Source organism: Crocodylus porosus, unplaced genomic scaffold, assembly GCF_001723895.1.
Source record: "Crocodylus porosus isolate Cpor-Errol unplaced genomic scaffold, CroPor_comp1, whole genome shotgun sequence".
In the NCBI taxonomy this organism is placed as follows: Eukaryota; Metazoa; Chordata; order Crocodylia; family Crocodylidae; genus Crocodylus; species Crocodylus porosus.
Window position 1 is genome coordinate 72,717,922 of NW_017728918.1, and position 12,060 is coordinate 72,729,981.

A 12,060-nucleotide genomic window follows, 5' to 3' on the forward strand; every position below is an offset into this window, starting at 1 on the left:
CTGTCACAGACAACCTGAGTGGCCCTGAAAATCTCTTGGTCTATCTACATCCTGGCTCCTTCTGCTTGCAAGATAAGGTTAATAATACTTTCCTACCACCCAGAGGTGGTGGGAGGAGCTGGACATTTAAGGACAAGTAGATGCTCAGGCCCTGTGCTGTTGAGGGTCCTATAACTATCTGAGATAAAAGAAAAGAGACCAGCCTCTTCCCTGCAGAGCTTTGCAGTCCAAGACCAAGACTAGTGATTGTAGGTGCATCCATTTTGGGGGGATGTCTGACTTGATTCATCTTAAGGAGCCCTGAGTTTCAGAGGGAGGGTCCTCTGCCCTTCCTCCTGGTCATAGCCTTGATGGAGCCCCACCCTGAGACCCCCAAATCATTAGTTCCTTTTGATAATCTTGGCCTAAATTCTTTGGATCTGATCTGCTTCCCTTGGTGGACAATGGGAAGGCTACCATTATGGTGTCTGGGGTTGGGCAATCCTGAATTCACTGACCCCTTCCAGTGTGGGCCAAAGAATCAGGAGGCAGAGAAAAGCATGTGCAAGATGGGATGCCTCTTTGAGGAGTTACGGAAAGAGGGGAGGGACCTACAGTGATGATCAAAGGAAAAGGCTGGACATGCTGGGTATAAAGGGGAGATAAGGAAAAGATGTACTGTGCTTGGTGGCTGAAAACAGATGGCTTAGTGCTCCACTTTGGTGCTAGTGAATCTCTGTCTGCTGGAATTATTTAGTCATAAAAACCTAGATTCAAAGCCCACTGTAGCCAGTAGAAACACTCCCTCTGACTTCTGCAGTCTTTGCATCAGACACCAAAACAGTGGAAAGCAGGCCCCAAGGTGACTGACATGAGGGTGGAGAAAAAGGGGTGGGGGGAAACACTGGCAATGTGTAGGGGTGCATGTGGGTGTTCATGCACCCCCTGAGCATGGTGGTGCACCCCCTATGAAAAGGTGCCATTGACACTGCCGGCGGCACCTGCGGGTAGTTGCAGCTCGCCTCCTCCACGTCACACTGACACTTCTGGAGGCATCTGTGGGTGGCTTACAATCACCATTGGCTGCTGCCACCACTGCTGGTGGCATCTACAGATGATTGCCAACCACTAGTCAGCACTCACTACCCCACTCCCCACCAACAGCGTTGTGGCTGCCTACAGGAGATCTATGCTTACTGCTGCCATGCTCCTACATGCTGGAGCTCACCATGCCGGCCCCCCCAGCTTCTGGGGACATGCGGTGTTCATAGATTCATAGATGTAGGGTTGAAAGGGACCTAAGTAGATAATCAAGTCTGAACCCTTGCCCTGGGCAGGAGAGAATACTGGGCTTATATGACCCCAGCTAGGTAATTGTCAAGCCTCCTCTTAAAGATCCCCGAAGTAGGAGCCAGCACCACTTCCCTTGGAAGTTGGTTCCAGATCCTGGCTTCCCTGACTGTTCTAATGTCTAGCCTGAACCTACTCTCTAACAACTTATGGCCATTATTCCTTGTTACTCTGGGAGGTGCACGGGTGAACAAGATCTCTCCCATTTCCCACTGGTCCCCCCTGGTAAGTTTGTAGATTGCTACCAGGTCCCCACTCAGCCTTCTCTTGTGGAGGCTGAACAGGTTCAGGCCCCAGAGCCTCTCCTCATAGGGTCTGCCCTGCTGTCTCCGGATCATGTGAGTGGCCCTCCCTCTGGACCCTCTCGATGCTGGCCACATCTTTCCTAAAGTGCGGTGCCCAGAACTGAGTGCAGTACTCCAATTGTGGCCTGACCAGTGTTGCATAGAGGGGGAGGATTACCTCCTTGGCCCTGCTTGTGATGCAACTCTGGATACATGACAAGGTGCGGTTAACCTTGCTGACTGCATCCTCACATTGGCGGCCCATGTTCATTTTGGAATCGATAATGACTCCAAGATCTCTTTCTGCCAACGTGCTTTCAAGAAGGGAGTTCCCCAGCCTTTATGGGGAGGAAGGCAAAGTTGGAAGCTGAAGGGAGCAGTAAGGAGAGATAGGGTACTAACTGTAGAGATGATGGGAGGTGGAGGTGAGAGACAAAGGGTTAGTGAAAAAGACCAAAGCAATTGTAGTTGCAATGATGAGAAAGCTGACTGAGCTTCCTTCTTCCTTCCCCCCCCCACCCCCATCCTCCTCCACCATTCAGCTAGAGACACTCTTCTAGCAGGGTATTTTCTTTGTGAAGCTGGTTGTGAAGCTATAAATGGACCTCAAAAACAGAACTCCCACCCCTACACTCTCCCCAGACAGCTAGATAGATCCCTGGGTACTTTCTGTCCAGTTCTGCCTCTCTCCCTGCATTTACCTTTCATATTTCATTGTATACACCACATCTGGTGGGGACTCTTCCCCAGGGAGCCACATCAAAATGATATCAAAATCCTTTGACAGCAGCATCATATTCTGAGGTCAGGGCAATTGCATTTGATCTGGGAAAAGGGAAAAACTATTTGAATGCACCAGCTTTGATCCTCGGCACTGCTTCCCAAGGTCCTCTTATGTTAGAAGACAGCATCCCCGGAGAATAAGCATTGGTATCTGTGTTCTCTAGGAAAGGGGTTTTTAAACATGGGTAGGGCAGGTATAAGCAGTCACAAGCTCAGGTGGGCAGGAGATGGGTTTTCTGTCTTACAAATAGAACCGAGGTCTAAAAATGCTTCCTCTTCTGCATTAGAATGAAACTGTGACCTGAGGAAATGGGTTTGGAGAGAGAGTTGTGGAGGGAGAGAGTGAGAGAGAAAGAGGAACTCCAAAATAGTGAGCAGCACTGGGGTTAGTGCACACGTGGCATGTGGGAGAGGCAGAGGCAAGTCCCAGGTGAGGGCTCTTACCAGTGGGTACCACCTATGCTAGGAGAACACACTCACTCTCTGCTTTTGAACACAAATTCTATCTTGGATCTCAGAAACCTTCATTGTGAACATTTTACCAAATTTGCCCTTTTCTGTGAAACATTTCAGTTTGGACAAATCAGTATCATCCAATGGAAAACTACTTTATCATAAAGTTTCCAAGCTGTGGGAAGCCATATTGCTGATTGGCTTGGCCACCCTCTCATACCTGTCCTGTTTAACAGTTTGCAATTTGAGCAAACCACAAAGAAGCCTTCTGAAATAGGAGCAGTCACCATGAAGCATGTGCATGTCTGGAAGTAGCTGGGGAGTTTGACAATTCTGGATCATATCCATTTTCTTTTTTGGCACTGGACATCTCCCTCTTGCTGACTGTGCTCCCGTGAGAAGATACTCATTTTCAGCCAAGTTACATATCTTTGCTTTCAGCCTTCAGCATTTTTAATCATGTGATTTCTCATTCAGAGTTTTAGCACACACTGTAATTTCATACCACAAGCAGGCTGAAAGAGGTGTGCCTTGCAACACTTCCTCTATTAGCCTCAGTCATGGCTGGACATTGCATAAGTGGAAAACTCTCATTTTAAGAGGCTTCTGGTCTCTTTTTGATGTGAAAACAATGTTTTGCCTGCCCTTTGGATCTAATCCCACTTGCCAATGCTAACTTTAAAGTTCCAGTGTGGAAAATGAGAATGAACCTGGGAGAGCATATAGGTCAATAATTCTCAACCAGGATGATGCCTTGAGATCCTTTCAAGGGTATCACAGTATACCATGCAACATTACCACAGTTAGGAGTGCGGACATGATTCACAAGATAAACCTAGAAGCTGTAGTGTTAAAAACATGCAAACCTGCTGTGGCTTTTCTGCATTCTTTGAACAAAAGAATTGCCCTGCTATTTTTCTGTAATCAAAAACTGAGTGAAACTAGGAACTGGCATTTTCACAGGGGTGCCTCAAACTGTTAAGGGGCACCTCAAGTTTGTTGGCGTGTCTCAAATCTGAAAATGTTGAGAATCACTGATCTAAATTATCAGCTATTTATATTAACAGACAAGAATCCTTATAGTAATCTCATCTCATGTCTGACAGTTCAAAGGCCCATGCTGCCATCTTTTTTTTATTAACAAGGACTATGGATGAGGCCCAACAGCTGGCTCAAAAGTCAGTGGTATCTTCCTGACACATCCTCAATGACCTGCAATGCCTCTTTCCTCTCTATAGGTGAGAAGGGTTGGTGTCCCCCTGTCTGAGCCTTGTGCTGGATTGATGCCCATAACCCCTCTCTTTGTTGGATCAGATAAATGATTCCTGCCTTAGATTACCATGCTGCTGCTCTTTTGAATGTGCAGCATGATGCTGAAACACATCCAGGAGGAATTCTAGGCACTGACTTTCACCTCTGGCATTCCAGACTGGGACTGTTGCAACAGGATTCCTCCATCAGTCCAGATGCTTTACAATTATTAACAGTGTGCATAGGAGAGCATCATCTGTGACAGCACAACATTGTCTAGCTGCTTCACCACAGCCATCCCTTGCACAGACAATTCTCCCTAGGCCATGGGCCAGCTTGGGCCTTACACATCACTGACTCTTTCAATCCCTATATCTTTTTCTCACTTGAATTTGATTTTGCTTTTGCATTTCCCCACTCCTCTGTCCTTCAGGCTCAGGCATGGACTGTCATGGTGCTTCCAACTCCAACATAAATTAGGCCACACACTGCCCAAGTTAAAATCCAAAGAGTTACCTAGACTTTCCCCATCTTAGGAAGCAGTCTGGGGACAGCACAAGTACAGAGGAAGGGCTGGGTCAGTTCTTATTTGATACATTCTGGTTTGGGAAGGCAACCTCCAACCCACGGAAAATGTGGGAGCTGGGCTGTTCAGTGCTGTACAGAAATAGGCCCTAGAAAATAATCCTGTCCAACATAATGGGAAAAAACCCAGTCTGTGATGCCAACCTGCTTCCCCCACACTCCTGTCTGCATTTCCCCCAAGACATATCCACCTGCATGCTCTCCACATGAACCTGCTTGTATTGCCCCATGTGCCACCCATTAAACTCCAGCCTACAGAGACTCCACTGGCTCAGACAATTGTTTCAAACCTAGCTTTTAAAGTCAGATCCCTCTACACACTAGAATCTCAGAGCAAGGAATACAGATTTGTTCACTGGTGCCCCATGAGCAGGACATGTGGTGTTTTCAGGAGACAAACATTTTCTATTTATGTCCTTCAGCAAGATACTTTTTAGAGCAGTGGTTATCTACCTTTTTCATTTGCAGACCCCTAAAAATTTCAAATGGAGGTGCAGACTCCTTTCAATTGTAAATGTAGGTATTCACATACTTTTGATTGATTATAGTCATCTTTCATGGACCCCTTATACATAGTCTGGGGACCTGCAGGGGTTTGTGGACCACAGATTGAAAACCACTGTTTTAGAGACAAGCTTTTGATTTGACATATATCCGCACAATAGCCTATGTTTCACTTTATGGGAATTGTTCCTGTTTCAATTGCCAAGTCCTCATCTGGGGAAACTTTCAGCGCCCTGGCAAAGATAAAGGAAAGCAAAACCTGGCTTGTATTCCACCTTTCATACTAAAATCAAGCCAGCAGAGTGCAGAGAAATGAGAGCACTAAGAATTTCTGTACCATACCTTGGAGCCACCGTAAGGAACACCAGGCTATCAGAACACTAATTCTCCAGGCAGACATATTGAAGTAGAGACTTGGGGACTTCCTGCTTGTCACGTGCTGCATTTTTACAATTCACTTTCATTATCATATTTTTGACCTTAAGCAACATTACACATCAGCCACCCAGAAGACAGTGTGAGCAATAACTTGCCACTTTAAAAGGGATAAACACTAGGCCTGTGCAAAGCAGGTAGTATTTGCTTTGGATACAGATTCGGCCGATTTGGGGGACAGTGATTTGATTTGGTGATTTGAACCACTGTCCCGAATTGATTTGGCTGAATCTGATTCAGAGATTTGGCCACCACTGAATCAGCTAAATATCCAAAACAGACAGGCCCCATCCCCCACCTGCTCTCCCAGCCCCATCAATGGCTGCCACACCTGGCCCCAGCCCCCCGGCTCTTTAAAAAAAAGCCCCGACTCACCAGTTTCTGCCAGGTGGGGTGGCAATCCCCATTGCAATCCTTGCTGGCCCCCACTGTCCCATGCTGAATGGAGGACTCTGCCACAAGCCCCCAGAAACCCTAAGGCCTCTGCAGCAGCCAGTGCATGTGGGGCTTTGTTGTTTTTTTTAAAAGAAATATGAGCTGGGGCATGCAGGGCATCTGGGGGGCGGCTGGGAGAGTGGGTGGGGGATAGGGGCTTGTGGCAGAGCCCCCCATGCAGTGTGAAGCAGTAGGGGGCAGTGGAGAGTGCCCTCCCACCTGGCAGCAGCTGATGAGTGGGGACTTTTTTTGTTTTAAGAGCTGGGGCTGGATGGGGCAGCCATGGGTCTGGAAGAGTGGTTGGGGGGCACTCAGGGGGACTAGGGAAGCAGGCAGGGGATGAGGCCTAGCAGGAGTCCCCCCCATAGTCCCCTTCCCCCTACTCCAGACCCCGCTCCACCGCCCCCTACTTACCAGCCTGGAGTCTGGGTCCAGATCCCTGCGGCAGCGAGTAGGGAATGCCCAAATCTCTGAAGCTCTCAGAATCTTTTCTTAATTTATTTGGAGAGCTTTGAATCAATTTGAACCTTTTTATTGGTCTCCTGATTCAATTCAGATTGAGAGAGTTGGCCACCGAATCGGGCCAAGTCTCCTCCAAATCGAATCAGCACCCAAAGCTTCACACAGTCCTAATAATTAGAATATCCATGACAAAACAAAATTATAAATAAAGCAAACTGTAGTGTAACTCTTTCCAGATGTCCTATTTTCTCTATGATGAGAATCTCAAGAGTTCTGAGGATGAATCAGAATATACCCTCTCTGGTGTGGTTCTGAATCAAGAACAATAGTTTCTGCTACTTTTGTATATACAAAGTGTGATTAGATAATTGCAGGATGTTTAGAGTGTTTTTCCCTGGAGAAATCATTGAAAAATGAAAAATGCCTTTCCATACTGAGTAGTAAGTCCCATTCAGTAGTGATTATATTGGTGTTTGCTATCAGTAGCATAGTAGACTAAACTGCTGTTGTTATACATAATATGAATATTTTCTTCCTATCTAGTCTCATTCTTTTGCAGTATAAGTTCTGCTTGGCTGCAATTTAACAGAAGGTATAGGGAATATGTTCCTGTAACAAGTGTAAGTCTTAAACATATGCAACTTGCTTAGTGACCTCCTTCTATGTTAAAAACTTGGAGGAAGATGTGAAGAACCCTTTTAATTATTTTAATTCCAATTACTCTAATATTTATTTGAATTCTACTAATGCTTCTATTTATTTTAATCACCTCAATGTATTCTTTCTTTCTGATGACCACAGATAGTCATTTGGGAAAATGTTAGGCCAGATTTTTAACTGGTGTGAATCCATTTAGTTTCATCAAAGTCAAAAACTTTTTTTTTCATTTATAATAGGTGAGGATCTGGCCCTTGGATAAGAGTTTGTAACATTTGCACAAGATACGGAATACCTGATTCAACAAATAGTATGTAGAAAAGGTGACTATGTTGTAGCAAGGTGGTATTCAACCTATGTAATATTTGACAAAAATCTCTTTTGACATAAATTCCATGCTCTGTGCTGCCAGTGAACAATCTTTCTTTATCCCCTTTTATACTTGTGGGAATAGGGACAGTCTCTAATTTTGTGCCGAGAATATTAGTAATAAATACTTAATATCTGCACAACATTTTTCACATCTCTAACTTGGATGACATGGAATTTGGAGTCTATATGTATGCCCCTTGCAGGTATAAATGAAGGATTCCCATTTGCTTTGCATACAGCATTTCAATGACATATTATCATATAATTGTCACTGGGCAGCAGTACTATCAGTCCTGCATCTTACTCACCCAAAAACCTGTAGGGGAAAACAGTAACTTTGTTTAGCATACAGGCATTTTGCCAGAAGATAAAACATCTCACAAATCATCACATTGCAACATCTGTGCACCAGAATATAGTAGAATTGATTGTCTTCAATTTGAAGCTATACCACATAGTACAGAATCCTGGCTTCCTGGGATTTTAAGACATATTGAGTCATATTATTACTTCCCTAGCAAAACTCTTTTCAACCCTATTGCTATGCTTTTTATTTATGACAACTTATTGATCAAAGCAAGGAATGTTTTCAGATGAGCAGAGTCATCCAAAGAGCCAAAAAAAAGGGTTGTGTATCTTTCACTTGCAGCATACAGGCTTCCCCTTGATTCCATGATAGAGGGCGTTTTTTATTTAAAATACAACTTCTACGTCTGGTATCATCATTGCAACTACCATCTTCACTAAGCAGTCCCTGGCAGCAAAAAAATTGCTTTAGTCCAAATTGCATATTTTCCTCAAATACGCACAGCTGAGAACGTTTAAGACTAGCTAAAGCACTCAGGGATATTGGGCTCATACACATCTGCTGTTTTGTCCATATTATTACTCAATCAGGCATTTTCCTGACCATGATTGGGCAGCCCAAGATAACCATACTAAGTTTGTGTCCAGTTTTGCCGTGAAAAAACCCTTATGAGATGCTTACCTGGCACTGCTACGGAAGAAGCCTATTCTAGAAAGCAGATGGAACTCTACCAAGCTTATTATCACATACATCATATAATGGGCAATATTTGCTATTGAAAAAAGGAAGACTTTTTTCTTTACTGTATGCACACTGGAAGAGGGTGTTTCCCATTTTCATAGGCTGACAAAAAGTCAGTGGCTGGGGAAGAAACAAAACAAAACAAAACAATACCCCTATCCAAAAAAACATACATTTAAATCAACCTGTTCAACTATACCTTGTTTGAAAAAAACCCTGAATCTAAGTTAAACCCTGATCCTATCTGTGGATCAGGTCCTGTAGATGAGATCTGGTCCTATAGACCAGTTCTAAGTTAAACCCTGCATCCTATCTATAGATTTTTCTCCTACTTATTGTTGATAATTCGTACATAATAAAGAATTTCTATGCTTGCCAGTGGGAAAAAGGTCATTGTTTTTCAAATCAATGTGCCCCCTTGAAATCAGACAAAGGCCAAGACTTGAAAATTGAACAAAACATCTGTTCTGAAACAATTATTCCAAGATAGCTAATTTGTTATAAGCTTTTACTTGGATTTATTCTGAAATAAGTGTGCAATGCCCTGATTTATCTTAACGTGCTTTAGAAATGCATTTACTTTCCGCAGCACTGCCTCCTTCCCCTCTTCTTTCTGCCTTCATTCTGCCTTTTGTATTCAATGTTTTCTCTTTTATATACTGCTTTGTGCATAGCCTTTCATAACATCCTATGAAGTGAGCTTCAGCCCACAAAAGCATGTGAGATAGATAGATAGATAGATAGATCGATTGATAGATAGATAGATAGACAGACAGACAGATAGATAGATAGATACTTTGGTTGGTTTATAAGGTGCAAATATACCATGCCTTTCACATGATTGTATTGAGGCAGAATATGGACTTATAAGACAAATTTGACTCTTACATGTAGGTTGCCACCCTTAACAAGACACTAATGTTCATCTGTGGAAAAATATAGTCTAGTTCAGGGGTGCTCAAACACCATGATCCAGGCCATGGAATTGTGTCATCAGACCCACTGGGCTCCCCATCGGTCTGAAAAATTAGCATCAGGGAAGCAGTTATTGCTCTTCTGCTGCTGACTTTCTGGATCTGTGGGGAGCCCAGCAGGCTATATAGCATGGCCCTGCATGCTACATAGGTTACATGGGGCTGGGGTGCCACAGGGACTGATTCAGGCACACAGGGCTGAGTAGAGACAGTGTGGAGTATAATCCAGGCATGCAAGGCCCAATCCCAGGTGCTAACCTGCAAGAGATCTGCCCTGAAGACCAGTCCTGCATTGTTCATCTGGTCCATAGGGCCTTTGAGCACTACTGGTCTAGTGTATTTGAATCCTGTTCAGGTCAGAGTCATATGCAATGTGGTGACCTGAGTGAGGAAATTCCTGGTTCATGGTAGCTTTTATGGTTTGCCTATATCAGCAAGATCTCAAAACCATGTATTGCCCTGGCATTTTCTAACACAGACCAGCCCTTTGTATATATACAAAGTCATAACTATCTGCTTATTTTAATAGCAAGCATAAGTCTTCATTTTTTAGCTTTGTTAGTAGACCACAACCAATATATCTCTGTGACAAAGAGTAATACTTTCTCACAAATCATGCTCACAAGAACTGTGGCTAAATAACTTCAACACCAACACCAGCTTCTTCCCCTCAGAATGGCATTTGCCCTGCAGGGCCTGGACTGCTCTTAACCATCTCAGAAAAAGACTTGGATGGTTTAAGGCAAGCATGGTTGGGGCCTTTCCAATGATGCTAGCTGCAGCTGTGGTGCTCAAACTCAGGTGACTGGCTCTATTATCTATGAATGCCCATACAGCCCTCCTTTGGTCCCCAAGGTCTTATTGACATTGACCATTCTACCTGTTGCTGGCTTTCTGGCCCTCATGCTTCCAGCATATGAGTGTGGTGACACTAGCTTCTTCATCATCACAAATCATCATCTAACACATGTTCCAAAACAGGGCAACATTCTGACAAACTGCCTTAAAAGTTGTTTCAAACGGTTTATGAGGATATGTTCTGAAGATAGCAGAAGGCCAAAGATGGCCTGAAGATTGTTTATGTGTGGTGATATGCAAGAAGAAATTAATTCAGCACGATGATCTCAGAATGAATTTGCAACAATGGAAGTTATTATTATTATTACTATTATTATTATTATGAGTTTGGCAAATTGAACGGAAAATTACTAAGAGACAATAAATATGGGACCCAACAATGCAATTTTTATCAATAAAGGAAGTGTTAAATCATCTTTAGGTAAATGCTTTCGAATCTGTTAAATACTGATTAGAACAATGAGAACTGGGGAAAGGCTCTGTAAAATATATAAGCATCCACTTAATTAATTTAAAATTTTTTTTGTTGCACTAACAGTCAACAAACAAAGCTCAATAAAATATTAGTGGCTTAAAAATCCGTGTGTGTGTGTGTGTGTGTGTGTGTGTGTGTGTATTCCAATATAATAAAAGGCTTAGTCTGTCTGTCAGTGTATCTGTCTGTGTGTCTGTCTGTCCATAACATTTTTGTCCAACTGCGCATGCACCATTGAGAGAGTGGGCAGTGATTGGCTGCATGAGCTGGGGTTGTGCAGGCCCAAGTTTTAGCTGCTGCCGGCTAGTTTGTGGCAGCAGCAAACATACCCCAGCAGCCTGAGTAGCAGGGCTTCCCCACACCTCCCTGCCTGAGGGCGAAGGGGGGGTCACAGTGGCAGTGCCCCCCCACCTCCCATCCCCAGTGCTCCCCAGAACAGCCAGCAGGAAGCAGGAGATGGTGGGGAGGGAGGAAGTCTGCGCAGGCCTGGGTCAGCATGGGGTGGGAGAAGGCGAAATGGGGGTCATGGTGATGGCAGTTGTCAGGGCTGGGCAGCAGGGAAGGAAGGAAGGGAGGGAAGAGGGGAGGGGGGTCATGGTAATGGTGCCTCTCCTGCTGTCTGGCCCTGACAGCAACCATCAGGGAGGGGAGCAGGGAGTGAAGGGGAGAGGAGTGGAGGGGAGGGGAAGGGACCTGCTGTGAGGTGGAGGAGGACAGGGGGAAGGAGCCCCATGCTGGAGGCTGGAGGACGAAGTGCTGGTGGCGGCAGAGGGCGTCTTTACATGGCTGACCCCAAAGAGTGAGCAGAGGGTGAGTGGGGGCCATGAAAACACTCCCTGAAATCTGAATGGAGTCTCTCTCTTTGTTTTGCAATAGATACATATATCCACACATGCATATCATGGGGGACCTGAACTTTCCAGACATCTGCTGGGAAGAGCAGTCAGCCAGGTCTGACCGCTCACGTAAGTTCCTAGCCAGAATGTAGGACCTCCATCTAACCCAGGAGGTGCACAGCCCCACCAGGGGAGATGTCTTGTTGGACCTGGTGCTGGCCACGGGTGATGACCTGGTGAGGGGGCTGAGGGTGCTTGACCACCTGGGCAACAGTGATCATCGCCTGCTGGAATTCACCATCCAGCACAAGGTGGCAAA